We start from the raw sequence: 27,098 nt of genomic DNA, 5'->3' as shown, positions 1-27,098 counted from the left end.
TGGAAAGGGATCCTGGTGTGTAGCTGTTCCTACTAGAAAGAGGAGCAGGGATGGGAAGATGTTTGAGTGTGTGTGTGTATGTTTTTTTTTTTTTTCCCTCTCTCCTTTTCTGTTTGCTTTCCTGTTTTTTCATGACACTTTCCAGCAGCACCATAAATACAGAGGAAGCCATGGGAAAGAAGAGTCAAACCTGAGGTTTCCTGGTTGTTGGCCATGGCAGGAAGCTCCCTGCAGGTTGCTGTCCTCAGGCAGAACAGCCTGCAAGCAGCGACCTGCAGGTCGTGAACACCAGACAAATCGGTCCTGGCTGTTGCAGTGTGTGTGTGTTAGGCTGCCCTTGACTCTGCTTTTGAAAGCAAAAAAGGCTGTGTTTTTTGTGCCAGTTTTAGAATAACCTTATTTTCTTTCTTCTGTTGCACTGATGTGATGGAATGGGTTCTCCAGAAGGACAGCACAGGTGTTGTGTGAAGAAAGCTTGTTTGGGCCAGCTGATGGCATTGCAGGAGATGGAGAAGGGAGCAAGTTGGGATTTGGCAGGAGTGATGCTTGCTATGGTCCTGTGGCAGGAATACGCCTGCTTTCTGCAAAGCCGTGCTCCAGGGTTTCCTCCGGCAGAACCAGCATTAGTCCGAGGAATGTTACCCTGGCTGCACCGCAAATACTTTTAATTGTTGAAAAAGATGTCTTTTGAACAAAACTGGGAATGAACGCTCATTCCTGTAATGCTCGTGGCTGTTGCACACTGCCGCATGCAAGGTCGATGTGACCCAAGCGGGCACTTGGGTTCGTTTTTTCAGCAAACTCTTGCCTCTACTCAGCTGTGTAATTAGCTAATGGGATTTAACACAGCATCCAATGTTTCTATCTCGGCTTTGTGTTAGAAGCCTAATCCAAAAAAGCCAGAGTTTAAAATAAATGGGAAGCTGTCYGTACGCCCCGGTTCCTGGGACTGCCTGGTTCCAGCACCTCGAGTAGGAAAGGCATCTGACTTCTACCAGAATTTACATGCTAACCATTATATCTGAATTGGCTGCAAATGTTGTAAAGCTGGGGAGAAATGGCATCTACTGGTACTTGTTACCTCCTAAATACCTTACGCTTAAGGCGGTGCCTACTGTGAAATTCCTCTTGTATAAATACCATCAGAACAGAACTACTTGCCAAGGCCTGGAAGAGTGTTTTGGGGAGGGAAAGCTCTCACCTCTGTGCTGATGTTTCTGGGGAACGCCCTGCTGCTCTTATGAGGGGATGTGAAGTCTGGTTTCTTGGCCGCGTCTCAGCTCAGCCACTACTGAGTTTTACTGGCTGGTTTTGCCTGGCTGCCCTAAGACTTGCTACCGTGGTTTAGCATTGCCCGAAGCTGATGAGACGTTCTGCTCCAAACTAGCCATTTCGGTGATCGATCCCGTGCGTCTGACTATGAAATACTGGCTTTTTTGGAAGGAAAGGTACGGGATAAATACCACCTAAGACGTTTGTGGCTGTCACGTCTACTGAGCCAGCCCTTTGACAACGGTGTGAGTAAAACCCTATTATGTCTCATGCACCATCAGGTTTAATGCTAGCTAAATAGCAGAGTTGTCAAGAGGAAGCATAGGGCTGAGGCGATGTTGCTGGTATTAAAAAATAAATTTAGCTGCAAGTGGCTGAGCTTTGAAATAAATTGTAGTGTGGAAGTTCAGTGAGTGGATCTGCAGGAATTCCTGAGTTGGTGTCCYGATTCCCCCCATGCTTGTTGCATTAATAGAAGAACTGTAAAATGCTTGGGGATTTGCCAGGCTGAAAAATGTTGATGACATCTTGGTGTAGCTTTAGTGGAGACCTGTGTGCTGTGACTACCCTGGAGCTTTTATGTGCTTGAGGTCTGCTCAAGCTGTCATGTTTTGCTCCCTGGGTGCTCTAGTTGTGYCATATCACACTTCAGTCCAGGCAGAAAGGGCCTTCATTTAAGGATTTTCCCCTGCCCCTCCTCAGAGTTTACTTTGCAAAGTGAAGGAGTTAGCAGGAAGGATGAGCAGGACTTGTTCTTGTTGCATTCCCACAAGAATGTCTTGGCCTGAAAGTTTGCCCTGGAGAAAGCTAGACCTTTGCCTTCTGCTCAGCTCAGCCACAGATGATGGGCATCTTGAAAGCTGCACATCCTACCAGCTCCAGTTCCCGTAAAGATGAGAGCAAAGCACAAGGAAGCATCTCCTTCAGGAAAATCTTGCTGTGCTAAGATGATATTGAGAGCACCTTTGAGGCATGTTCTCTTACTGGATGAAATGGAGACGAGCTGGGAAAACAGTTAGCTGCAAGCAGAGCACTTTAGGTTCTTCCCTGCAAACACAGATCTGTGCAGAGAACTTGAGGCTGTGAGAGGACTAGAAAACATCAGGTGGCTTTCTTCAGTGCTAGTAGATGGCCCCATGTGCTGGAACATATTTCTGGAGAAGACTGGAGTGCTCAGTGGACTCTCGAAGCTAATCCTCCTAGAAGAGGTTTATCTTGGATATCAAGATATCCTTTTGTTTGTCCTGTGTGAGCTGTATGCAGTCTCTGCYCTTCACAAAGTGTAGGTGATGCTCCTTGCAAGACCACACAGGTTTTCTTATTTCATGTGTTGGATGGCAACAGGGAAAGTGCTCCTTCTATTCTCCTGCTGGCCTTATCCTATGGCCAATTATTTTCTATTATGGATGACTGAATGGTGTTCATTACAGAAGCGAGCACTGCTGTAAGCTTGAAATAGGGCTTTGTATGAAGCTACAGGAGGATTGCAGTTGGGCGAGTCTTGTGTTAAGATGCTGCCAGAGCCTTTGTGCAATGGAAATCATCCGGGCTGTTTCTGCTGGCTTTTTTAAACTTTACCATGCAGGAAAGCAAAAGGGAAGCATGGGCAATGGGCTAAACTCAGTCCTGAAGCAAAGTGCAAATCTCTGTCTTCTCTAGAGAAGACAATCTCCTAAATTAGCTTCTTAAATTGTGCTTACTAGGAGCCATCCCAGGTGCTTGTTGTGCCTTGAGCAATGGGTAGAGCATGCAGTGACCTCTGGACAAATCTATTTCTCCTAAACCTTATCCCAGGCTGGGATTTTTCGCCGAGTGTTCACTTTGAGCCTCACAGGATCACTGGATGCTCATCCTCATCCTTTGGGCATAGCTGGCTGCTCTCCTGTGTCCCTGTTGGATGTTCTCTGACTGGGATGTGATGACCTCTGCTCCCATCTGCCCCACAGAGCAAATGGTAGTAGGGAGAGACTTGCTGTCCCTGGGCTCCTGGGGGGTGGTGGGCCTCTTCCATGCCTAACCAAGAGTGGCTGTGTCTGCTGCAGCTTCAGGATTGTTATTTGAGCTGGAGGTCCCCTTTCCACGTGGGAGCCTGTGCGAGGCTGCTGACCTCAAAGATGCTATGGGCAGCTTGTAGTCCTAAGCAGAAATCTTTCTCCTGCCTTGATCTAGCACTGGCTAGCGTAAATGGTTAGAGATGTTCACTCCCAGGAGCTGGCAAACCCTGGGTCCTTCAGCTGTGACTGGAAGGGATCTGTGAAAAATGATGGTCTTGGGAGAAGAGATCTTAGGTTTTTTTGTGCTGTCTAGCTCCTGTTCCACCCTGGGAAAACTGAGGCACAGAGCTGTCTATTCTGCCTCTTAAATTAAGAAACACTTGAGCTGTTGGTTACGTGTCCTCAGATACTTGCAAGGGGGCTGTGAAGCAATGGCTTGATGCTATGATGATGAATCTGGAGGGAAGATGGCCAAGGATTTGGGTGATGACTGGGGCTTATCTTTGCGCAGATCTCCTGAGTGGTTTTGGTCAAGAAGATAAGCGCCTCTCTCAGTTCTGTGACGGCAAAATGGAGGCCACAGCACAGCCTGTGTGGGACAGGATGAGGAAGACCTGAATAGTGTAGGAGGGCAGATAGGTGACTAGATTTTTCTGGCTTTGAGATCTTTCCATGAGTTCAACTTCCTGGATGCTGATCTTGGGCTAATTGCACTTCTGACACAGCCGCTCTGCAGGCTTGTCTAGTGGTGTCAAACATGACTGGTTTCACGTGAGGAGTCGGATGTCTGCTTTTTGGTACGCTGTGGGATGGGAGAGGCACCAGGAAGCTGGGTGTGAGCCACCTCTTTGTCTAAGGACTGCTTTTTGTGGGGCCATCGTGCATGTCCTTGATACTTACCTCTTGGGGTTTATCCATGCTTTTAACACCAGTCTTCCATCTGTGGGATCTGTGTTATCACAGGAGAGCTTGCAGACCAGCCTCCTCCATGTTCACCCGGTGAAGAGCCACAAACAAGCTGTCGAGCAGTCGTATGTGAAGGAACAGAAGGCTTGCTCCTGGAAAGTGTCTCCCCCCTTAGGTGGGCTGCTCAGCCTGCTCCTGCTGTGATGCTGTTAAGTTTGAGCTAGTAAACTTAACTTTTCAAGTGCCTGCTCTAAGGAGTGGAGATGCAGCTTTCCTTTGCAGTGGGCAAAATACGCTGTAAGAGCTGCCACAGAGAATCTGAAGGTGGTGGTCGGGCAATATCAGAAAAGGAGCTGGGTCGCCCTTGTAGGGAGGAAGGTGACTTGGGGGAGGTACCTCTTGGTGACACATTGGAACAGAGCATGAAGCACCTGCATCGAAGGTGGTGTGACATACTTGGAGAATAGATTTTTGGAAGGTGATAAGGGCTGAGATGTACGAGAGGGTCCAGAGGATACTGTGTAGGAGCTTGRACTCTGTGCCTAGCTGTTGCAGTTGAGTTCATATGTGGGTGGGAATACTGTAATGGAGCAAAGTCTGTCCTCAGTGTAATGTCACTGTTTCATGAGAGCAATGATACAGAGCTGTTGGAGGACTGGAGCCATCAGAAATAGAACGCATAGGATGGGATAAGAAAAGGAAATCTGCAGTAGGTTTCCCCACCCTTCAGCTTTCCTTTTTAACAACCTTTCTCCAGCACTTTAGCCAAATGCTGAACACTTAATTTGTGATTTTGGGCGGTGACGGATGGTAATTCAATGCCACAAATATTTCCAGCTTTGGATGCGACCTGCCAAAAATAGCTGGGAGCTCTGTKGGGGCTGGCACTTGGCAGAGGGCTCTGCTCACTTTATCCTCAGTGTGCCAACGGGCTGAGTTCATGGAGCATCTTTGGAGCCAGCGGGGTGTGCAGGTGTTAATGGGAAAACCTTCTCGCCRCTGCTGCAGTGACACAGGGATGGTTTTGCCACCCTCGCTGTGACATGTTTGGCAGCTAGAGAACTGTCACATGAGCATTGCTCCTTTTAGTTGTTCTAGACCTCTTGCAACTGAGAACTTGAAAATAAATCCCTGCAAAGCCCCCCAGAAGCAAACGGTGATCATGATGCTCAGGGATCTGCTGGGCTGCTAAAATATATAGCTTTACTCACTGGATTGACAGTATCATCAGTAAGCAGTGCAGGTAAAGGYTTAAGGCCCATCTGTCTGGCAGCTGAGTGCTTGGTTTCCTGGGATGGGACTGGGAATATAATGGAGGTCTTCAAACCCAGGCAGCTCCCTGCAAAAGTAGCTTGCAGTGATTTAGAGGTGGAGAGGAGGTGTTGGTTCCAGTAACTAGGGATCAGCTGGGGTGGGAGTAATATCCCGGTCTTCCAGGTCTGATTACAGGACCATGAGCTATATTTAGCTGCTGCTTTTATTCCCCGAGAGGCGTTTGCAAATGGCACAGAAGGGTCTAACAGCTGAACCTCCCTCTGCTGCACCCTCACCAGCCTGAATTAGGGYGACTCTGTGGGTTGTTTGGAGAATAATCTGGGAGGAGGGCAACAGGGAACACTCTGGCTCTTTGCAATCAGTATGGACATGTTCTATACTCTGACCCTGGCAAGTCCAATTTCTGCTGAGAAGTGCCTGATAAYGCAGTGATTCTCCCCTCTGCATGGCAGAAGCAACACAATACACATTGTCATCAAATAAAATACAAGGAAAGGCTAAGAGGGAGGTGGGGCTGCTGAGGGAATGTTCAAAGAGTCCTTCAAGGATTCGGTCCATCCAGGAGGGAAGAAACTACATCTGCTCTGAGAAGCCATTTTCCAGAAGGCTTCATTTTGATGTGAGTTTGTTTGCTGGCATGTCAGTGACTGCACTGGGGATGGTAGTGGGTTTTGTGCTCTGTTAGATGTGGGTAGCTTCACGTGTTACTCAAAATCGTGGCTTTCTGGCAATACAGGAACTTGTGTTGCTAGTACAGCAAGGACCTGACCTTAACAGATTTGTCATCCTTGCTGTGCAAGGCAGGGTGCTTACACACCTCTATTGGCCCTTGCTCAGCAAGTATTTTTGGTACCTGTATTTAGGTRCATGTTCCTGTGAACGCTTGATACTGAAGAATAACTACATGGTAGCTTCTGGTCTTTTTTGGAAAATATACATGTGGAAATGTAGTAGCCTTATCACATGGAGACAGAGCAAGACAGGTTGCTCTCGGGAAAGATTTGCTACCAGATCTAGGCGTGATGCCATTGACCATCAGCAGGAACTTCAGGGTCAGAAATGGGACTGGCCTGGAGTTTGCAGTAGGGTCAATACATGGCATTACTTATGTGGTGGGCTGTGCGTCAGAAATAGCTTCTGAAGCTGCGTGGGACGCTCTTCACCGATGGCTTTAAAGCTCCACCTGGTCTCTAGACATGTGCCGAGCTGCCTGGGCGGCAGTTGTGTATTAACATCGACTCTGCCTCTTAATGTCACGAGCTAATTGTCAAGGGACAGACTTCCCGTCCATGCTGTCCCTCTRGGGACAGGCCGTTTGCCCATCACTGTGCAAGGGGGAGGAGGAATACTTAGCCGTGTAAGAGAGAATCAAACCTTGCAGCCCTTTATCCATCTGGGACTGTCTAGCCTGGGTACGGTGCTGCACTGCTCGCAGACCAAAGCTGGTTTACAGCCGGGTGCTTTGCGAACGGGGCATTTGCTGAAAACGTGGCTAGAAATTTCAGCAGCTTCTCTGGCTCGAAAGGGCCGCGCGTGCAACAAAACTTCCTGTGCCGCATCTGCCGGCCAAGCGGGACTTCGGAAAACACTGGTGAGGGTGCTGATTTCTCTGGCCCCCTTCCTGCCTGCTGGCTGAAATGGTGACAATATCTAGTTACATCCAAATGGCCTCTAAGTGCAATAACTCTGCAGTAAGCTGTTGGCCTGCCCRTGCTAGTTCTGGCAATGGGGTAACTTGGCTTGACTGCCTCTATTTACAGAGCACAAATGGATTCCTCGCCCAATAGCTTGATCTGAAGAAAATCACACTTCTTATTTCCTGCCTGCATTCCTACTTTCTTGCTGTTCCCCTTTCTTTATTCTTCCAGCTCCCTAATACTTTCATGTGGCCCCTTTGCTCTGAAGGCTATGGACAGTCTTGGGGTCTGCTATAATCCCATTTCTTGCCAGGTGCAAAGATCAGTGTTGCTGTGGCTTTTGCCAGCCTTCCCATCCTGTGTATTAGCTGTGCACTGGAGCTTTGCTGGGAAGATATATATATATATATATATATATATTTTTTAATAGTACTTAAAAAAAAAAAAAAAAAAAAACCAAAAAGAAGCAGTCACCGGAATTGCATACAGGCGAGTTTCTTGCCTGACTCTGACCTAGCTTGTGAAACTTCAGTGTTATTAAAAATGGCTTCAGAAATGGTTCTCTCCTTCTCTCACCCCTGAGTCTTCCCCAGGATGATTGCAATTTTATTTATTTATTTATTTTTTCTCCCTTTTGCTCCATTGGCAGTGACTGCAAGACTCCTATTTACTGATGCTATGTGCAGCGCTAGGCTTGCTGCATTGATCTGGGGGACTTAAATAGCACAAAAATATCGTAAGCCCTGAGAAAATCTGGAAGCTAACTTTGGCACTGTGCACTCTTCYGCTCCCTGYGCGGGAGAGCTGTGCTGGGAGGCAGGACAGCAAAGTGCAGGTACTTAGCAGAGCAACCTCGGAGGAATCTTTATCTTGGTGGAAACAGATGGAGTTTGACTTCATGTCARTTATGAGCCTAGAATAACTCAATTTTGCTGCAGAGGAAGTAGAAAGGTGCAACGCTGCCACAGCCTGGATGCTGACAAGCAGGAATTCGGCTCGGAGGAGAGCTGTGCCCGGCACGTACTCTGATTACTTCCATGCTTGAGAAGCTTGGCCACCAAAGAAAAATGCACTTGTCTTTTTGTATAGGCCTTGACTTGGGAAGATGCTAAGCAGACTTTAGGCACTCTCCTCCCTTGTGTCTGGCACTTTGGACAAAGGGGTAGCAGGTCACTCTGTCAGTCACTATTGGCTCTACTCTGCCAGTTGCATGTGGCTTTCCCCCTGTTTTTTTTTTTTTTTTTACCCTTCTTTTCCCTTTTTCCTTGTGCTTGATGCACAAAGGTTGACTTTGCAGGAGGGTTGGAGCTTGACTTTGTGCGCCCTCATGCCTAGGGCTTACAGCAGTCACCTATATGACAGTGGTCTTCTCAGGTCTCTGCTTTGTGCCTGGATGAAGATGCACAGTCCTTAGGGTCGTGGTTGGAGAGCTGCAGTCTATCCACTCAATTATGTCATGGCCAAAATAGCGGCCTGACGGTGAAGATCAAGAATGTTTCAAAGGGAACTTCTGCGTTAGTCTTTCTTCCTCTATGGGAAGAGATGTAGAACCCTGTAAGCTTTGTGGGTCTTCTGGTAGGTCCAGGTTTCTGCAGCTCCTGGGCTCCATAATCAGTTTCTTAAGTGGGAGAAGAGTTGTTTTTCTCTCTGAGCGCGAAGGCTCGGTGCTACACAATCCTGTAAGTTGGACACAGTCCCAGCACTTCCCGGGCAAGCGGGCTGCTAGCTGGCTTTGTGTTAATGACTTGCCAAGGTCTCCAGCGAAGTCCATATGGCATAGCTAAGTTAATAGCTATGAAATAATCTCCCATCCCCCAGAATGCAAAATAAAACTATGGAATTACCCATCCTCAGCCTCTCTGAAAACCCTTGTGGTTGTGCCTGCTTTGGAAAGCAGTTACTTCTCAGAACATGTGGTCTGTTCTTTAGTCCCGGTCTGGACTTGGCCTGCCTCTGTCTCTGAAGCATCTGCTTCAGTAGAAAGTGTGACCTAGTGTTTTCTATACATAAATGTGTGGCTTCTGGGGAGGGGAAGGTGGTAAAATAACCGTGCAGTCCTCCCCTTGCAATTATTCTGGCTAGAAAACGTATGAAGGCATCGAACTGAACACTTGTCCTGGTCCGCAGCCTTCACGGTGACTTTGATGCTGGAGGAACTACAGCTTCAAAACCTGCCTGCCTTGAGCCTGTTGCCAAAGCCTTTATTTTATCAACTGCTCTTAGTAAGCTGGGGATGGGGTGTGCGTAGCTCTGCTGTGTGGGTAGCGTCAGACACAGGTTCCCTGGAGCACGGGACCACCATGACCTCTCTTGCATCTCCGGTGAAGTTGGTGGGGCATGTCTCCCCTCTTCCCTAAAGAATGAGGTGGAGAAAGCCCGGTGGCGGCAGTCAGAGGAAGCTGTCTGGGGTGAAGTGGTGGTGGAACTGCTGTTCCCATGGCTGCTGCCGGAGCTGCCTTTCAGAGGGGCCAACAGGAAAGGGAAGTTGTCTTAATTAGGAAGCAAAGTCCAGCTGCTTAGGTGATAGCTGCAGTGGGAGGGAGATGGAGTCACTCGGTGCCTGGCTTTCGGCACGCTTGCTGGAGGAAGCTGCCTCGTCTCCCGACTTGGAGTCGGTCACCAGATCCTCACTGTGGCCCTTTGTTTGTCCCCTTGCCTTAGCTGCCCCTGCTCTTGCTCGAGTGGGGAGCAATACCTTGCGTGCAATAGCTGGGAATGATAAAACTCATTCTTTAGGATTCTCCCCAAAGCTGGCGTTTAAGGGGAAGCTAGTCAGATCCCAGCAGAGACTGATGTCTCCAAAGAGTCTGCCCTTCGCTGTCCTGCCAGCAGCATGTGGAGCCAGCCTGAGCCCTTTTGTTTGCTTTGTGTCTCCTCACTTAAAAATAACACTTCCTAAAACCAACATTTAAAGCAGTCATTTGGTCTGCTGGAAAGTCCTTTGAAGCTGTGGGCTGAGGAGTCCCRTGGAGGGCATCCGTTCGAGTGGCAGCATTGCAACACAGTGTTTTCCTGAGAGCACCATGCCTGGATGCTCCCGCCTGGCTCTGCCCGTAATTGTGGTGCTGAGCACTTGTCAGCTCACTGCAGTCTGTGCCTGGCTTACCGGAGAGATTAAAAACGTTGGAAGGAGTGGAATAAAGGAAAGACTTGAACATTGCTACTGCTTGTGGCTCTCTTAACTGCACCTTAATGTGCTGCAACTAATTTATTAAATCCCTATCTCTTGCCTCAGCAAGCTTGAGCCTTTCCTAAGCGGCAATAAAAGTTTAAGCCCAGCAGTCTTTGCTAATATTTGGCTTTTCCTTTTAGAGGAAGGAAATGTGATCCTAATCTACAGATTAAATTGCTTCTGCACTTTCATTGAAAAAAAGTAAATTTGTAATGTGCTTAATGAAGCCTAGAAAGATGTCTTGGATGGGGGCAGACAATGGACAGAAAATATCTGTCTTTTAGAAACTTTCACCTTCCAAAGTTATTGCAAGACTTCCTACTAACTTAATGAATCCTGTGAGCTTTCAGACATGAAATTGCTATCGGAAAGCAGATGTCAGAGTTTAATTGCATGCTTCTTCCCTTAACACTTGGGTTGAAAGTGTGCCCCAGAGACTAGTCTCTGGCTCTGCCAAGAGATGCCAATGCGGAGATGCCAATGAAAAGCTGTAGGCCAAAAAGTTGGAGAGAATTTTGGAAGTCTGACTTTGCTTTTCAAACTTTTGTTCCGAGTCTCTCTAACCTGAGGCCTGGGGAGTTTCCTAGAGAGCACGTGGGTGTGTTTGTGAAAAGCCGGTAGCTATAATAGATGATTGCTTTTAGGAGTTTCCCCTGCCACAACTCTCCTCTAAGGTTTTATKGCTCTTGTGTGTGTGGCACGTGAAAACAGCTCATAAACAAAGCCGCCTGTTGGTAAYGGGAGAGAGGAGGGAGATCTTGTGGCTGTGAACCCCATGGCTTGAAAGAACAAAATGTCAAGCCAAACGTGAGCCAACAAGATCCATTTTTATAAAGGTGAATGGCTCTGCTGCTGGCTTTATCTGCAGGGGATCGAACCCAAGGGTGCCAGAGCATTTTCCTCCTCTTGCCTGGTTTCTCATGCCTGGAGGCACGTGAAACACCACAGGCGGCTGGCTGGATATCCCTGGCTTAAGAGAAAATGAAGGTGAAAATAAGGAAAAAGGGATTTGGAGGCAGTGCTTTTGGTCCTCAGATGTTAGTTAATGATCGGGTATAGAGGTTAGTTCAGGTCCACTCTTGTGTCCTGAACTCTACTTTGAGGACCAGGAACTGGTGAAGCTCTGCTCCTGGACCCATGGGTGGCACAGGGTAGAGCAAGCTGAGATCTGCCCGTGGRTCGTTACTGCTGCTAGCAGTGAAGGACAGGGTAACTTTGGTGGGATTAGCGTGGGTGTGTGGGAAAGTGCTTTGAGACTTGAATTTTTGAACTCTCATTTAAAGACGGTATGGCAAGGCCTTTGCTGAAACAGTGTCAGTAATGAAACAAACCTGTTGTAGCTGCATCATTGTGCTAATAGGATTTAACTTCTGCAAACCTTTTGAAGAGAGGAAAAAACCTACCTCAAGGGACTACAGGTATTTTGAGAAGGCTAAAGTGGAGGGAGGCAGGGGGGGAAATAAGGTGTGATCATGTTACAGCAGGGAGATGTTGAGTTTAACGAGCCGGAGCCCAGAGTTTTACCTTTGCTAAGCAGGATGTGACACAGCCAGGTTTCTATTGCCTGTACAGACATCCTCAGAAGGGCAAACTTCCCTGTTGGGGAGAGGGAGGTGATGGCCCTTGCCCGTGGTTGATGAAGGGTGGGAACGTGTCTGCCAGGTTCAGCCTTTGCAAATTCTCACGTTTTTGAGGTGAAGGGAAATGTGGGAGGCTTCTTTCCTGGGGAACAGGGTTTTAACGCCGCTCCCAAAACCCGGCAACTTCTCCTCCCTTCTGGCTCAGGGCGAGTATGTGATGTTAAGGTGGTGTGGAGTTGGGCAGCACCGACCTGCTCCAGGATCCCTGTCCACGGGTCAGGTGCCAGGAGAGACCAGCCGAAATAAAGCTGCGGTTTGCAGGGTCTGTGGTCGTGGTACTGTTGGGTCACCCGGGCATGCTGCAGAATTGCTTCCCAAAGCCTGCGGTGGTGTTTTTATATGGCTTTTTGTTAAGTCTCTCAAACAATGTTGTTTCCCCTTCCTTGGAGCAATTGTTCCCATGTGCAGCTGACTCTTCCTCTCCATCGTGGGAAGCGCTCTGCCGACGATGCACAGGCTAAATTTATTCTCTGCTGTCTCTGATTTACTCTTTGCCCTACTCGGGTTCCTATTATTCCTGTGTAATTAGTGCCTGGATCCTTGTCACAGGATCCCCAGAAACGTGGCTGCAGGGACAGCCGTTTCTCGGTGCTGATGGAGAGCCTTGGCAGGCCTGTGAGGCTGTTGCTTAGTCATGGGAGCAGTTTCTACCTGCTGGACGTTTGGGAAAGAAAGGCCTCATGGGCTTTGCAGCACTGCTAGACTTCTTCCCTGKACTTGATATAACCTCTGCTCTGCTGAGCTGCTTCCTTCCTTAAGGAAAACCTGTTTTTGATCAATCTAATCTCTGCGCTCACAGCCATGAGCACTGATCGTCTATGCAGCTAAATGGGGATAAATACCTTCCTATTCTTTGGGGCAGGAGGAGAGGAATATACCGGACAGTGTCCATCAAATTATTTGTGAAGTCCTGCCTGGCTGGAGGATCCCTATTTCTTAAGTACTGCATGTGGATCCCTATTCCTTAAGTACTGCAATCTCCTRCACTATCTCTGTTAAGGGCAGAGCTGTGGTCCATTCAGCCTGGTCCTGTTAAGTCATCTCCACATCAAGGTGAACTTTGCAAGATGGTTTTAAATAAATTGCACCCTGAGAAAAGAGCTTGAAGAAGACTTTGGCACTGCTTTTTATTCCTTGCCAGGGTATGAAGGTGGCGTGGCATAAAGYGACTAATGTTACCAGCCTTTTTTGTGGCTGGAGTGGAGGAAGGAGGGTAGAGGCCGTTTGGCAGGGAAGATGAGCACAGCCTGTTTTCTTCTACCTGTTGATACGATGGGTCTGAGTATGCCTGTGCTGGYTCTGCTGGTCTGTGAATGTTGCGAAGTCTCATCGCTTCCCTGAAAGCTGCCTAGACCAAAGGGGAAAAAATTAGTGGACTCGCCTTGAGCACTACTGATGAGACCAGATTTGTTCTCCAAGAGCATTTCCAAGGAAAAGCTAGCATAAATTGGGCTTCTACAAAGCAGCATGGAGGAAGGTTTTAACTGAGCTTTCACCATGGGTGAGTGGATTGACTTGGATCTGAGCAATTCACGGTGTGGCATATGCAGAAACAATAAGCGCTTGAATATTAAAGGCTTAAGAGCAATATAAGTAACTACCTGGTTATGCAGTTACTTCAATACGACCTACTACTTTTTTCAGAATGTTCTCTGGACTTCACCACACAGCAGACAAATGCTCAGAAATCTGGARACTCTTATCACAAAGCCTTCCTGCAGGGAGCTGTTGGTGATTTATGCTGGGGAGGAAGGGAAAAGGCTGCTGGTGGGAATGTTTCACGGTGGACTTTGGATTGCTGAGCCCATGGAGCAAGCTAGGAAAGGCAGCAACAAACTCATGGGTTTTTCTCTCTCCTCTTAGGTGGAAATCATGTGGTCTAATTAAACAACAGCAGTTCTTGATAATATGTTTTAAGGGATTATATCATGCTTCAGTGGAATGAGGCATGCAGCCAAAATGCATTCATCCTGTTGATAAGGCCAACGCCTACTGTAAACACAGTTATTAACAGTCTAAGCCTGTGTGAGATGCTATGGTGGAGAGCTGTAACTCGAGAATAAGCGAAAAGCTCAGTGAAACCCACTGTAGCTGTCTAAAACCTTGCCCACACGACTCATTCCCTTGGGCGGTGGTAAGCAGGCCCTTCTTGCATAGGGAACATGATTCTTTGGACAGGAGTGAACTTAAACCCTTTCAGCTGACTTCTGTGTAATGCAACAGAACAATATATTTGGGTTTCAAAGACTGTCCTGGTGTCCAGGACTTGTCCTGGAGAGCTGGCATGGTGCTGATCTGTTTTCTGTGAGCAGTTTTGGGAGTAGGATACGTTGACCTTGAGCTATTCACTGCTTTCTTTGTGCTCTCATTCATCACTTTGCAGAACAGCAATAAATTGCTGCACCTACAAGACACGTTGCAGCAAGTTAGTGTATAAACATTTGTTCCCAGTCTAGCAAATGGGAGCCTTGGAATTGGAATTTAGTAGAAAGTGGAAACTGAAAAGAGCCAGGGCACATCTGCACTTCCCTGCTTCAAAAAAAAAAAAAAAAAGAAAATTACTGGTGAGGATGAGGAGAGGGTGTTGTCTCCCTGGAGTTGAAAGCTGATGAGTGTCTGAAAACTTTCCACTTGGCAGGGCTGGATATGAAGCCATCTGGCAGGATGGGATGAAAACTCGGATGACTGCCGTCTATGTCCTGTGACTGAAATGCTTCAACAGCGACTATTCCCTTCCCTGGAGCAAGGAAGGTTGCTCTGTGTAGGTCACTTAGTCCAAGTCTGCTGCAGTRACACATCTTAATAGGGCTGGTTACTGCCATAATGATGGTTTTGGATGGTAGCTTCTCTTGGAAAGATCAGCTTTACATGTTCAAGTCCTCTGTGACTTGAACTGGAGACTTTCTGAGGTGGAGGTTTTCACAGCTGGGATGCTCTGCAAGAGTGTGGTCCTCTAAGGAAAACATCTGATGCTGTAACATGGAGGATAAGGCTAATTYTGCTGGAAATTGTGTTAGTATCTGGCTTGGCTCTGATGATAGATTTCCACTTTAGCATGCATGGTGAGATCTCCACTAGAGCGGTAACAAATAATCGGTCATATCTGAAAATTTAATTCTTTGTTCTGCTTCCAGTATAGTCCCRTGAGTAGCTCTGGGATCCAGTTGTCACTGGATAGCTCTAATTTTGCCTAGGAGTATGAAATTAAGTTTTCTAGCTTTAGTGGAATTACTAAAGGTTTGTGTTTAAATACTTTCTAGATCACTTTAATCTCCTGGTTGCCACTGCAAAGCCAACACAGCTAATGAAAAATGGGGGGAAGAAAAAGTGACTTTTCCGTTGTTAATGTAAGAATCCTCCCAGAAAAACCTAAAAGAGCAGTGGCCTAGTGCACGTGTTAGCTTTGTGTTTGTGGACTCATTGGTTCTAATATTCCTAAAGGATCTTTTCTTGGCTGATTTAAAATGGCTTCTTCTAACTTCTTCCTGCTTCACATAACTAGGGGGACCAGAAATGCCAAGGCACTAACCAGGGCATTGGATAGTCTGGGTAGGGTAGAACCTGACCTAAACCTGACTTTCTTTGTAGAAGCAACATGAAAGATTATGGATGTGTGAATTTGTAGCCTGGCATTAATGTGACTTTCTGTATGGGTAAAGGATGAGATGCCAAAGTACTCCAAGTTGCAGAGATGAGCACTGAGGTTCTTATATGAACTGCAGCAGTTTCCCATCACCAGCTGTGCTTCCTTCTCATGTGCTGGGCTGTAGCCAAGCTCAGCACTGAGCGCCCAGGTTTGGGGAATGGTGAGGAGTGCACTTGTAGGAGGTGTTGCTGCTGGGTGTGATGGAGGGATGCTGCGTGGGTGGGAGGAGGTGAGAGGTTCGCTAGGTCCCTCTGGGTTGGTGGGAATGGAAGACGCCTCCCAGCAGCAGTCTTGCCCACCCAAATGATGGGCTGAATCTCTATCGTAGGGGGTGCTGGAGAGCAAATCTAATTCTTGCTCGAGCCAAAATGGCTCTCTAAATGTATATTACACGTTTTCTTTCCTAATGAGAGTCTTCCAGTATGCTGTGTCTCATGGTCTTTATGGATGTCCTTCAGACTTTATCCCTGCCCATGAAATGCTTTGAAGATTCTTCCCCTTAGAGGGACTTCAGGAGTCCATGCATGRTTGGCTATTGCATGGCTGCAAGCGCTGATGCTGCAAAGCAAGCAGTGGGTTCTTGGTTGCTTGGATGAAYGTATCATCTGTGGGTTTTTTGGTGCTCTCAGCACAGCTGCCCTTTGGTCAGTCCAGTCTAAGTGGCCGTGGGCACTGTGATGTGCTGAATGACTGTCATCCCACGTGTGCAGGAATGGAGGCTGTTTGGTGTCTAAAGAATTGAAACCAATGCGTATTTCTCTTTAGCCTCTTCTGTGTGCTGTAAATTGGTTGTGCTTTATTATTCCTATTTATTTAAGAAAAAAATCCTTTTCCTACCGTCCCCAAAGTACGCTAGGAACTGCAAGTAATGTCCTGAAACAATAATTGACTGAGAATTGCTTGGAAATKATGCCGTTTGCTGACTTGACAGATAAGACCCTGAGACAATGGAGACTTGAGCTTTACCTGAGCATCTGTCCTTGCTATATCATATTGTCCCTGTGAGGTTTCACCTGCATCTGTGATGGTCGGAGGCCAAATGTATTTTTAGGCGATGCTTAAATGTTTGTTGTCAAAACTGTTTAATGCTATCTCACGGGGACGAGATTGGATTACATAGAAGACTTCTCTCTTGTACTGAAAGCTCAGCTGGGCATTGCTGGCAGCGCAAAGGTGATGCTGATGCAGGTGGAACTGGGACTGTGTTGTCTGCAGTACCTAAAATGCTAGCCCGGATGCCGCAGAGCAAAATCATTAGCCTGGGATGAGTATATGTTATTGGAAGGACTGAATATATGTAGATTATGTTCTCTAATCCCTTATTTCAGTTTTTAATTAAAAAAAAATATTAGCGCCAAAGAACTGAGGAGCTACCAGGAGATGTGCAGGAAGCATTGAGTCCAGCTAAAAACAGCATGAATACACAGTGCTTTCCCTTTAGCAAGGATCCAGACAACTAAATAGTGACCTTGTGCTTGCCAAATAGGAGAATCTGAGGCTCAAGACGCCTCATGGTAGATTTATTCCAAGAGGCGGGCTGAGATCCTCCCTTGCCACCTCTTGGGAAGTGATAGCATCCTCTCTGCAGCGTCCCTCGCCAAAGGAGGAGGGCAGAGGTTCAGGGAGAGCATTTGTTCGTGCTGATGTTGGCATGTGGGGTTCAGGATGGGCAGGCCCTGAAACTGCTCCCTCTCTTTGTGTTATCTCCTGCCAGCTCCCGAATTTCCCCCAGGTGCTCCCAGGGCTTGCGAGCACCTTTTGCATGGCCCTGTGCTGACTTGGTGACCCCGGCAGTGCATGTGGGCTCTGATGCTCTTCTAGGAGCGGCATGTCCAGCTCCACTTGTGTGCGAGAAATAACATTGTTTGCTCCTCCAGAAACGTCAAACAAGTATCTGAGACAAGCGCTTGTGTAATCTGCAGCAGCGCTTAGATTGTTGCGACCTGTTTTGAATCAGAAACGCTCCGTGGATACAGCTGTAATAGTGTTGTTTTTCTGAAGTGCTGATCCRCTTCCTTCCTCTCCAATTCCTCAAAAGAAAACAAGTCAGTTGATCCAGGCACTTGAAATGCTGCTGACTCTGCACAAGTTGTTTGCTCTCTTCTCTTGTGTCCTTTCTCTTAGCTGAATTGCCCTGGATTTTGGACCCCTGGGAACGTCCTTCTGGAAAGCCTTCAATGCAAAAGTGATCCAGAGGCATGGAAAAGAGTCGAAGAACAGGGTCAACATGTAAAGACACTGTCATCAGATGTCTTTTTCCAACCTCCAAGCTTGTTTGGAGACCTCCTGTGTTAGGTTTTATGTGTGTTTATAAATGTATATAAAAAATAGTATTTAATAGGTCTTGGTGGAATTTTCTCTTAGAAGTGTAACTCCCTTGAATGTCTCTAAGCTTGGTGGTATCCACATCATCCTGTGCAAGGAGTTTAGCAGGTGAGCTGTATGGTTGAGCAACATCTCTTGGTGTTGGACCTATTGCTCTTGGCGGGCCCATGTTGCAAAGAGCCCAGCAGGTGTAGCTGGGCCATTCTCTGGTGCTCAGCCTCCTGGGGCAAAGCTGTGGGCTCCCCATAAGCTGCTGGTTTGGTCACTGGACGAACCCTGTGCGAAGACACCCACCTTTAGYGTGGTGGTGCAGAAAGTCATGGGGGACGTTTGCATCGTGCATCCTGGGAGCCAGGACCCTGAACAGCACAGCTGAGGCTGATCTGTGCTGCCACCACAAGGGTGGCTTCAACTCCTGTTCAGTGTGACCTTGGCTGTCTGAAGCACCCTGTTTAATCCCTGTGCTTATTTAAAATTGGTGTCAACAGAGAGTGTCTGAGCAGAGATTAGCAGCGGATGAATGAGGCTGGCTGAAAAACTCAGAGAGGAAATTGAAGTTTTTCCAGAACTAAAAGTGACCCAAAAGCACAGTTTGTGGGTTGTGTCCAGTGTGTGTGTTTTTATTTTTTATTTTATTTATTTATTTATTKWKKGKKGTGTGTGTGTGTGTGTGTGTGTTTCCTTTGTGTTCTGGATCCGTTACTGGAGAGATGCATCTTGTTCTTGTGCCTCGGGTGTCATGGTGCAAAGGGATACCCAATGCAAGGGGCTCCTTAGGCTGCAAGCGGCAGTGTCCTGGTGCTCCGCTTCCTCCTGCCAGCGGAATGGAGTGAGCTTGGATGCCTTTGGGACAGCGGCCATGGGGTGCTCTGCTGCATTGCTCTGACTGATCTGCACTAATGCACTGTTTGTATAGTCGAGTCGATTTTGCTAATAATAGTCAGCTTTGTGGGAGCTGGTGCTGGGCTGACCTTATCTGTAGGTGTCATGTTTGGTCCATGGGGAGCTTATTACCTTATGTCTCATGCCGAACACTGCGACGTGYGTGTGTGAAGGGAAACAGGGGGACAAATCTTGTGTTTGAACCCTTGGGGGAGCCTTGGAAGGGAAGAGCTGGTTAAGGACACTCCCAGGTGCAGATAGCTTAGCTGGAAGCACCACCCAAATGTGGCGGTGGTGGCTTGTGCTGACCCCTGGGGCTACACTTTTGGGATGGGGGACACTAGTGTGACTTGTGGCTTGCTCCAGCCTGGTTTTCTCAGGTCTCCTGTGACCTTGCAGAAGAAGCAAATCTCTGTGCCTTGGGGCTGTATTGGCTGAAATGGAGAATTACCAAACCCCTTCTGGTTTAGTCTGCTGCACCTCTGCATTGGGGACCACTTTTCACCATAGCGCGTGGCAATGCAGGAACCCAGTTCATTTTGGGCAGAAACGGGCTGCTCGATTTGACACAGTCCTGTGTGCTTTTTGCAGCAATCTTCTTCTCCTTGTGTCCTCGCACAGGTGGATGGATGGGCATGCAGAGACCATTCCCTCATGCTGCACGAGGTGATTCAGCCCATCTTGCGTGTGTGCCCAGGTCTCCAAAAGCTGGTGCTTGGAAGAGTTGTGCATAAGCAGTTTCTGGTTTCTTTACAAGCAAAAGCTGATGCTCAGCCTCCCATGCTGTGGATCTAAAATAGAGTACCCAAAACCACAGGCTGGTGCTGAATTCTCATTAACACCAGCTTGCTACATTTGTTTGTCTGCTTTTCTAAGTGCTTATGGTTAAAAAGGCAGCCTGGGAATCCTGACTCTGCTCCATGTGCTCTTTCAGCGCGAGTGACTTCTGGGTATGGATTTAATATGAAACAGCGCTTTTTAGATGTTTTAAAAGTTGCTTACAGAAACACTGGGGGGAAAGTTACCACGAGGACAGACTTTCCACAAGGCAGAGGAGAGCGTTTCCTTTTTTCCTTTCCTTTGGTGGAAGCACTCCGAGTGTGTTTTTCTGCAAAGCTGCGTGTTGGTTTTATTAACTAGCAGAGACAGAAGGCTCCTGGATGGTTGGATCTGCTCTTTTCTTCTAGTAGGCATTTACATAAAGAGTATGGAAAAATTAGTGATGAATGTTAATTGGTGCTACTTATAACTAGCTTATTCCCTGTTGCACTTGCATTTCTGGGGAAGGGACAGTTGTGCCGTTATCTTGCTATGCTTGCCTAGGGTAGCAGAAGGTCATGGTGACATGCATTAAGATGCCAGCTGTTGTCTTCCTTGGTGTCACAGTGACAGTTCTTGTTGTGCCTCCAGGGCAGAGGAAATTTGGGAAGTGTTCGAGGATCTTGCTGCTTTTGAAAAGTGCATGAGCAGTCGGGAAGGAGGAGCGGTGCTTCTCCGGGGAATTAACTGCCTGTGCCCTGTGGTGCCATTGGGTGCCTTGGGCTGCTGCAGGTCCAAGGGTGCCTTGGAGGTATTGCTCTGCCTTCCTCCAGGTGTTTCCTGGTGCGGAGGGAGGCAGCCCGTGTGCACCTGCGCCGCATGGCCTGAGCGCCGCGAACTCCTGACGTCAGGTTATGGGCCAGGCGGGGGCATGGTTCACGTCTGCGCAGTTGATCAGCAGGACTGGCAGACGCAGGGATCCTGGGTTGGAGACGCTCCTTCGCTTGTGGTTGGATCTCAGTCCCGGAGATGACAGGAGGCTAATAACACAGATGTCTCAACTTGGACTGTCTGTACTAATTCATCCTCCTTCCCCTTCCAGCATGTGTTTGCGGCATATAAATCAACATCTTCATAAATCAGCGCTCTGACTTTAATGTCTTCCTCCTTTTCTGGCCTCTTGGAAAACAAGGTTTGTGCAACTGTGCAGTTTCTCTTCCTTTTAACAYGTGAACCTGTGGGGCAGATTTGACAAACCTGAGCAAAGGCAGGGCCTCAAACACGGTGTTCCTGTGCGAGMTGATGCTTTGTGGGGCATTGGAGCTGCTCATGTGGGAAACCAAGCTGAGGCCCCGGTGGGTAGCGCAAGCACTTGTTTGGCTCTTGATGGCTTGAGCATATAATTACTGTTCAGTGTAACTGAAAATCTAATATTTGGTGGAAAACGGTGTCCTGAATTATGCTAGTAGCTTGCTGGTGCGATTAACCTTGCAAAGCAGGAAATGTTTGCGTTGTATTGATTTTTATTTATTTTTTATTTTTTTAATCTCTTGTTCAGTGAATATCATTCTTAATGCTGTAAGAAGCAAGAGGATCGTTTGCCTTCCATGGTTTAATGCAGACTTGAGAGGATGYGATTGTCTTCTTTCACAAAGGGATGGAGAATGCCATGGGAAATGGGAAGGATGACTTGGTCTCCTCTCCAAGTGTGTCCACCAAAGGGTGTGGACCTGAGATTTCCCTGGGCTCCCTCAGGTCCTGTGTGAATCCTAAGCACTATTGAATTCAGCGGGCTACTCCCTTAGCAGTGCTTCTGCCTTTTCTGCTGATAAATGATCTTGCTGCTGTGAAGGTTTAAACATTACTTTGTATGACCTGCTTACTCCTTTTGATTGGTATTAGCTAGCCTTGGGAGTGAAGAGAAATCCATATGCTCTCTTTCATTTGTCTCCGAGACATGTATAAAGAAGGCTTTAATTCTGAATGTAAAATGGCTGGAGGTGGTGAGGATCAAGATACGGCTTTCATTGCAGGCATAGGAGCGACCTACTTCCTGTTAAAATTTGGGGCTGTTTAAAACTCTTACAGCAGGGGCCATAAGAGCAGAGGCGCCCTTAATTAACAAATATGCTAGGGAGCTGACTTACGCATTCATCTTGGTAAAAACATTAGGGAAATGTTGATCTGCCTCTGCCTTCCAAGGCAGTGAGGAAGAAGTAAGTTCTGGTCCAGAAGCTGCTCAGTAGGACAGGGCAGGGGGTGATGTGAAAGAGGAAGGGAGAAGTGTTCCTCCCCTTTTTTCTTTACGGGGCAGACTGGGATGGGCTCTTGACTCCCCAATTTCCACCTAACCTGCCCTTTTTGAATCTGGTGGGTAGCTCTTGGTGTKTTCTTCAAATCCCCAGTCTGGAGTCTGCAACAGCCTGAGGATTTCTGCCTTCATTAAAACTTCTTGAGTCTTCGATTCTGGAGAAGAACTTGAGGACGTGAGCAGAACAGTGACCCAAGGTACCGGCAATACTTTATTCAGTAAACAGCACAGCTTGTATGTTGGATTTTCTGCAGAAAAACGGTGCTGTGCCTTTTCTAGAGGAACATTTGCCAGATTCCTCAAAGGATAAGGAAGAATTGCCCAAGATTATGCCAGAAGAGTGACTGAGCAAGAGTCCCGAAGTACCAGCCATTCCCATTCAAACTCAGGGATTGGTGGATGCTGATGGACAAGAGAGATAATCCATGGGGTATGGTGTAATTCTGTCAGTCCAGGAGTATTGAACGAGTTGCTGGCTATTTAATCCTCCTCCAAGGGGAGAAGAGGGGGAAAAAGTGCCCTATGGCTAAAGTACAGCTGTGCCCTCTGCTGCAGGGGCAGCTCTTGGCAGTGAATAATATTTACYACCTTTCATCTAATTCTAATGCTTCCTGGGCAGTCTCAGAGCTGTATGTCTGGAGAGCAGGCAGCAGTTCTTATTTCTTTTAAACAGCTGCTCTGTGACCGGCCACATTAAGACTGAAGCCATCTGCTTTGTTTGTTGAGCTACAGGCAGCATTCATGCCTTCCTATTCCACCTCCGTGGTGTTTGTCATGTCCAAAACACTCATTTGCTTATGTAATAATTTTTTCCCTTCTCCCCTTTATACATGGTTTCTTAAAAATCCATCCAAACAAAAAAAGAACTATCTGGGGTAAAATGTCTTTATCACCTAACACCTGGTGGGGACAGACCTACACTGATGGACAGCTCTGAACCAGAAGATGTTCATGCGATGCTGGACTCATCACAGGAGGAACTACCTGAACCCTGATTATTAGCAGCTCATCAACTGCAGTGCATGGACTTGCTCAGAGCTAGCTTGAGACCTCCGTGCACTAGTGTAGGCATGCACAAAAACACAGGCAGTGCCCCGCTGGCAACCTTGAATGACCTGAGAATCCCTTGTATCCTTGCAGACAGCAGATGCCAACAAACCTGATGGGAGTTGGCTGGTTAATTTATCTGGCCAAGTGGGCTCTGTGGGCTGCTGGCAGCACAGCAAAGCTGCTGAGATCTTGGATGGGAAGCTACTTATCCCTGTGCTATTCCTGTAGCAGCTATACAGATGAGTACAGACCTCAGAAGCTCTTTTAAAGATCCACTGACTCTTTGAAATCAAAACAGCAGGAGCATAACATGCTTGGAGACTTTCCATCCAGGAGCTGAGAGCTCTTTTTGGTTTGAGTAGAAGTGCCATGGGCAAACAAGGCAGACTGCCCACTTAGGACATGGGGCAAAGGTATCACAGAGGCCTGAAACTCTCTTGCACATCCCAGGTACCTGTCTCAGTCCTAGGGATGATGATATGTTGGTTTTGGTGGGAAGGATGGTGGGCAAGCATGTCATTTAACATCCCAGCTCAGTCTTCTGTAGGGTGGGAAAAGGAGATTTTTTTGTAAGCCATGTCCCATGAAGCTAGAGAAAGTTGTTCTACTTGGTGTGCTTAGCTGAAATGCAGGCAAGCACACTTCCATGACTGCTCTGCCTGGAGCTCTACTGAAAAGGCATGGGAAAGTGGTGTTTGAGTGCCCTGATCCCCCGACAAGAGGCCGGAGAGAAACGAGTGATCATCTTGCAAGTTGTGCTTTAGGAGTCTGCAGAGATGGTGTCAAGTGGGATACTAATTCTCTGTCTGCTGGGTGGTTACTTGGATGCTTGGGCAGGCATCTTGTTTATTTAAGCATTAAAATTATGCCGGAGAGGCCTCCAGAGCCCGAGGTAGTGGCATCTCTTAATGAGGGATGAGAGCTCTAAGGATTGTGGTGACTCACCTACTATTCTTTAGGATAAAAGCAATCTTTCCTTAATCAACACTAACAGACARGCTCTTTAAATGGGAAATATCTGATTCCGGGTAAATGATTTTGTTTCTGTCTTTATTTACTTGTAAAGCAATCTCTGAACAGTCTTTAAAYCTGAGCTACATCTGTGTCCAACACTCCTGTGATGCTGATAACGCTTCTCTGCTTTACTTCCCCTCAGCCTGACTGTTTGTGTGTGTGTGTAAACAGAGGAGCAGCAAATATGACTTATTGCCACAGAGCCCTGTGGCAATCTAGGGCATAAACCTAGCTGAGCTCTCAGATCTCTCTCTTAGTTGCATGACTGTCTGTCCACGTAATAAATTACCAATGTTTATTGGTCTTCTGACATATAGGTTTCCCAAGGGAAAGGAAGGAGACTGGCTGAACAAAGCCTTCTTTATAATCACAGTTTGCAGTAGGCTTTGGACAGAAATTGCATTTGCTGGCCAGTACCGTCTCCATTATAGCTAGGATTTTGTCTCTATAACTGTGTTTATGCCGGGCAGGAGACCTGAGAGCTGCTGAACAATATACTTTAGACTGTATTAATGTATTGGACTGTATTAAGAGCTTAATGTGTATAATATGTGATGGTATTTGCACGTCAGGAGCAGATGAGAAACCAATGTGTTCCTGGAAACGCCTCATTAAACGCTGTTTTAGATGCCTGTGTCTCCTGCTGGGGCATAGGGCTGTCGCTGCTACTCACGATCCTGTGGCTTGAAATTTGGCAGGAAACTTCTGAGTCTTGCTAATCTCTGTGGGTCATGTGTGCCTTTATGCTAGCTCTGGAAATGTGCTGAAACTTGGAGCTGTTGCAAACTGCTGCTGTCGGTGCTCTGCTTGCCCCAGTTTCTTCCCAGCTGWCTGCAACGAGCCAGGAACATCTGATAAACTCTACCTGTGCACTGCTTTAGCGGCACCAGCGCYGTGTGCTGTGCAAGGTGTCCCCTGTGAGCTCACCGACAAATGCGGGGTGCATCCTGTGCCCTGGGTGAAGTGCAATTGTGTAAAATGAACTGGATCTTYGGTTGGTGTAAGACTGGTAGTTCTTGCTTCTTGGTCATGGTTATTCTATATCACTGTGTGCTGAAATGGGTGCTTTAATGAAAAGAATTTTCAATAACACACCTCCAGGACTTGAGTTATCCAGCCGAAACTGATGGGTAACCCTATTAAGTCRCCTCTGTGATTGGTCAGGCGAATTTCTTTCTCTGAAAGGCTTTCTCATGCAGAAAGGAGTACAGAATAGCTTGAAGACAGCTTCTCCTGACTCCTTATTAAAAGATCTCTCAGTGTTCATGAGTATATAGAAAACTTGAATYTCCTGAGATGGAAAGTCCTGTATGGTGTATCTTGTATAAATGCCACTGGTTCCACTTCACCATTGGTGGCACTAACTGTGATGACTGGACTCCATTCCTGGTGGGATGAGAAGTGGCTGAAGGCCCATAGTTTTTCTTTCCTGTAGACTATTCTTGTCAGCAGGTTGGCAGCCCTCAGGTAGGTGATCCGGCACAAAGATGTGGGCTGCGAGCCTCAACTTGCATAATAAGGGTCAGAAGTYTCCTTTGGCAGAGGAATAGGAGTTACTGGGTGAAATTCTTCCTGTTGTGGCTTCCTGTTCTCTTCTGATGTATTTCTTGCATCTCTAGMCTGTTGCACCAGGAGAGCGGGTGGTTTTCATGCAAATCCTGGTCAGGAAAGACGCTGCTGTCCACTAGTGTGGTTGGGGTGGTAGCTGAGCCAATGTCCCTTTCACCTCAATGTCTTTGTACCTGCCTTCCTTCYCCTCCTTGAAGCCTGTTTTGAGAGAGGCTCCATAAGGGCACCTGACCTCCCATCTACCCACTGGCTCTTCAGGAAGAYACTGCTCTTCTCCGTGCAGTAGTAAGGCAGGCCCTGGGGAATCGGTCTGGTGGGAAATGCTGCTGGCATGAAAGATGAATTCAGGCACTTCAGAGACCACTGCCAGTGCTGACTTCATTTGCTACTCGACTGGGTAGTTGCTGTCTTGGTGCCTGGGTAGAAAGACTTCCTTGCAAGGAGCTGACAATGGAGCAGCCCATGTCTGGAAGAGGCATCGCTGCAGAAATTTTGGCAGGGTTCCTGCTAGTCTCTTGCACTTGCAGAGCAGCAATAGCAGCTGCCTCCTCTGACTGAGGAGGAAGTAGGTCAGAATTTGCATTCTTTGTCCAGCTTCTCTGCATTACGTATACAGGCTTTTTTTTAGATTCTCTTTTTAAACAAGCTGTTCCTGTATGTTCGTGTTCCTCAGTTTCTCCTGAATCAGAGGGTGAAGACATGAATTCAGGTGTAATTGGGCTTTAATGTCTGCCTGCCCTTGTAGAGCACTTCTGAGAGACTCTTCAAACTCCCAAAGGCCAATCCTGGCATGTAAAACCTGAGATGAATGCTTGGGGCAGCGTCTTCATTTTGCCTGTTGTATCCTCTCGGCGAGGATTTAGACCATCTCCTGTAGAATTTTTTTTTTTTGCATGACGAGCAGGTAATTGGGATGAATTCACTGGTGCTGCGGACGTGACGGTGAGATTTTTTTGGTGCTTTGCTATGTGCTCTTCACTGGTTCATAGTGTCCTAGAGGGGAGGAAGAGCCATCAAGCACAGCAGGCTTGTGGTGACTGGAGAAGTATCCGAGCATACTGAGGTGCTGCAGGGGAGTCAAAGGATCATTTTCTTGTTGGCCACAAAACCGTGATGAAAAGAGCTTTGTGGCAGCGGTGCTCTGAAATGCAGTGATGCCAAATGAGATCTTGCATGATGAGGCTCAAAGGGGACAGGGGTTAGTTCATGGGCTGTGTTGTGCGGGGACCATCCTAGCATGAGGCTGTAGGCTTTAGGGACCAAAGGGCACCATTGGTCAACAYGTCTCTCTCCAGAGATCTGCAGGAACCTGCTGTGACTGGTCTGAGCTACCCCTTGTACAGCAGCAGGTTGTCTTGTGGCCTTGGGAGGGGGGATCCCTCTTTTTAGAGTTTCTAGCTCTTGTTGCTGTTTCTTGTCTTCAGTTCAAAACAAGACTCAATTTCCTGGGCAATTCAGCATCTGTAACAAGCTTCTCAGTAATTTGGCTAAAAATGCATGGTAACATGATCTCCTGAAATAGAGTGCTCAGATGGATGACTTTTCTTAGGGGAAGGTTTCAACCTATGTTTCAGCCTGTGATAGAAAGAAAAACCTAGTCCTCCTTCAATTGTATAAATTTGTGTGTGGGGTTTTTTGTTTTTTTT

At 47.4% G+C, this 27,098-nt stretch overlaps 1 protein-coding gene across 3 annotated transcripts in view; it reads left to right on the top strand.

The window, feature by feature from the left end:
* The window catches only part of GDPD5 (glycerophosphodiester phosphodiesterase domain containing 5), a 172,310-nt gene that overhangs the window by 4,830 nt on the left and 140,382 nt on the right, over positions 1-27,098 (top strand). Inside the window, exon 1 of one of the 3 annotated variants that reach the window (XM_026082651.1) lies at positions 20,571-20,700. The exons of the other annotated variants lie outside the window; for them this stretch is intronic. The gene's annotated coding sequence lies outside the window, so the exon portion shown is untranslated. Of the gene's footprint in view, positions 1-20,570; positions 20,701-27,098 lie in introns of those variants that run through there. 3 annotated transcript variants of the gene reach the window in all.

The sequence above is a fragment of the Apteryx rowi genome, unplaced genomic scaffold (assembly GCF_003343035.1).
Source record: "Apteryx rowi isolate R43461 unplaced genomic scaffold, aptRow1 scaffold_587, whole genome shotgun sequence".
In the NCBI taxonomy this organism is placed as follows: Eukaryota; Metazoa; Chordata; class Aves; order Apterygiformes; family Apterygidae; genus Apteryx; species Apteryx rowi.
The sequence above is the reverse complement of the archived record's forward strand: the minus strand, read 5'-3'. Positions and strand labels throughout refer to the sequence as shown.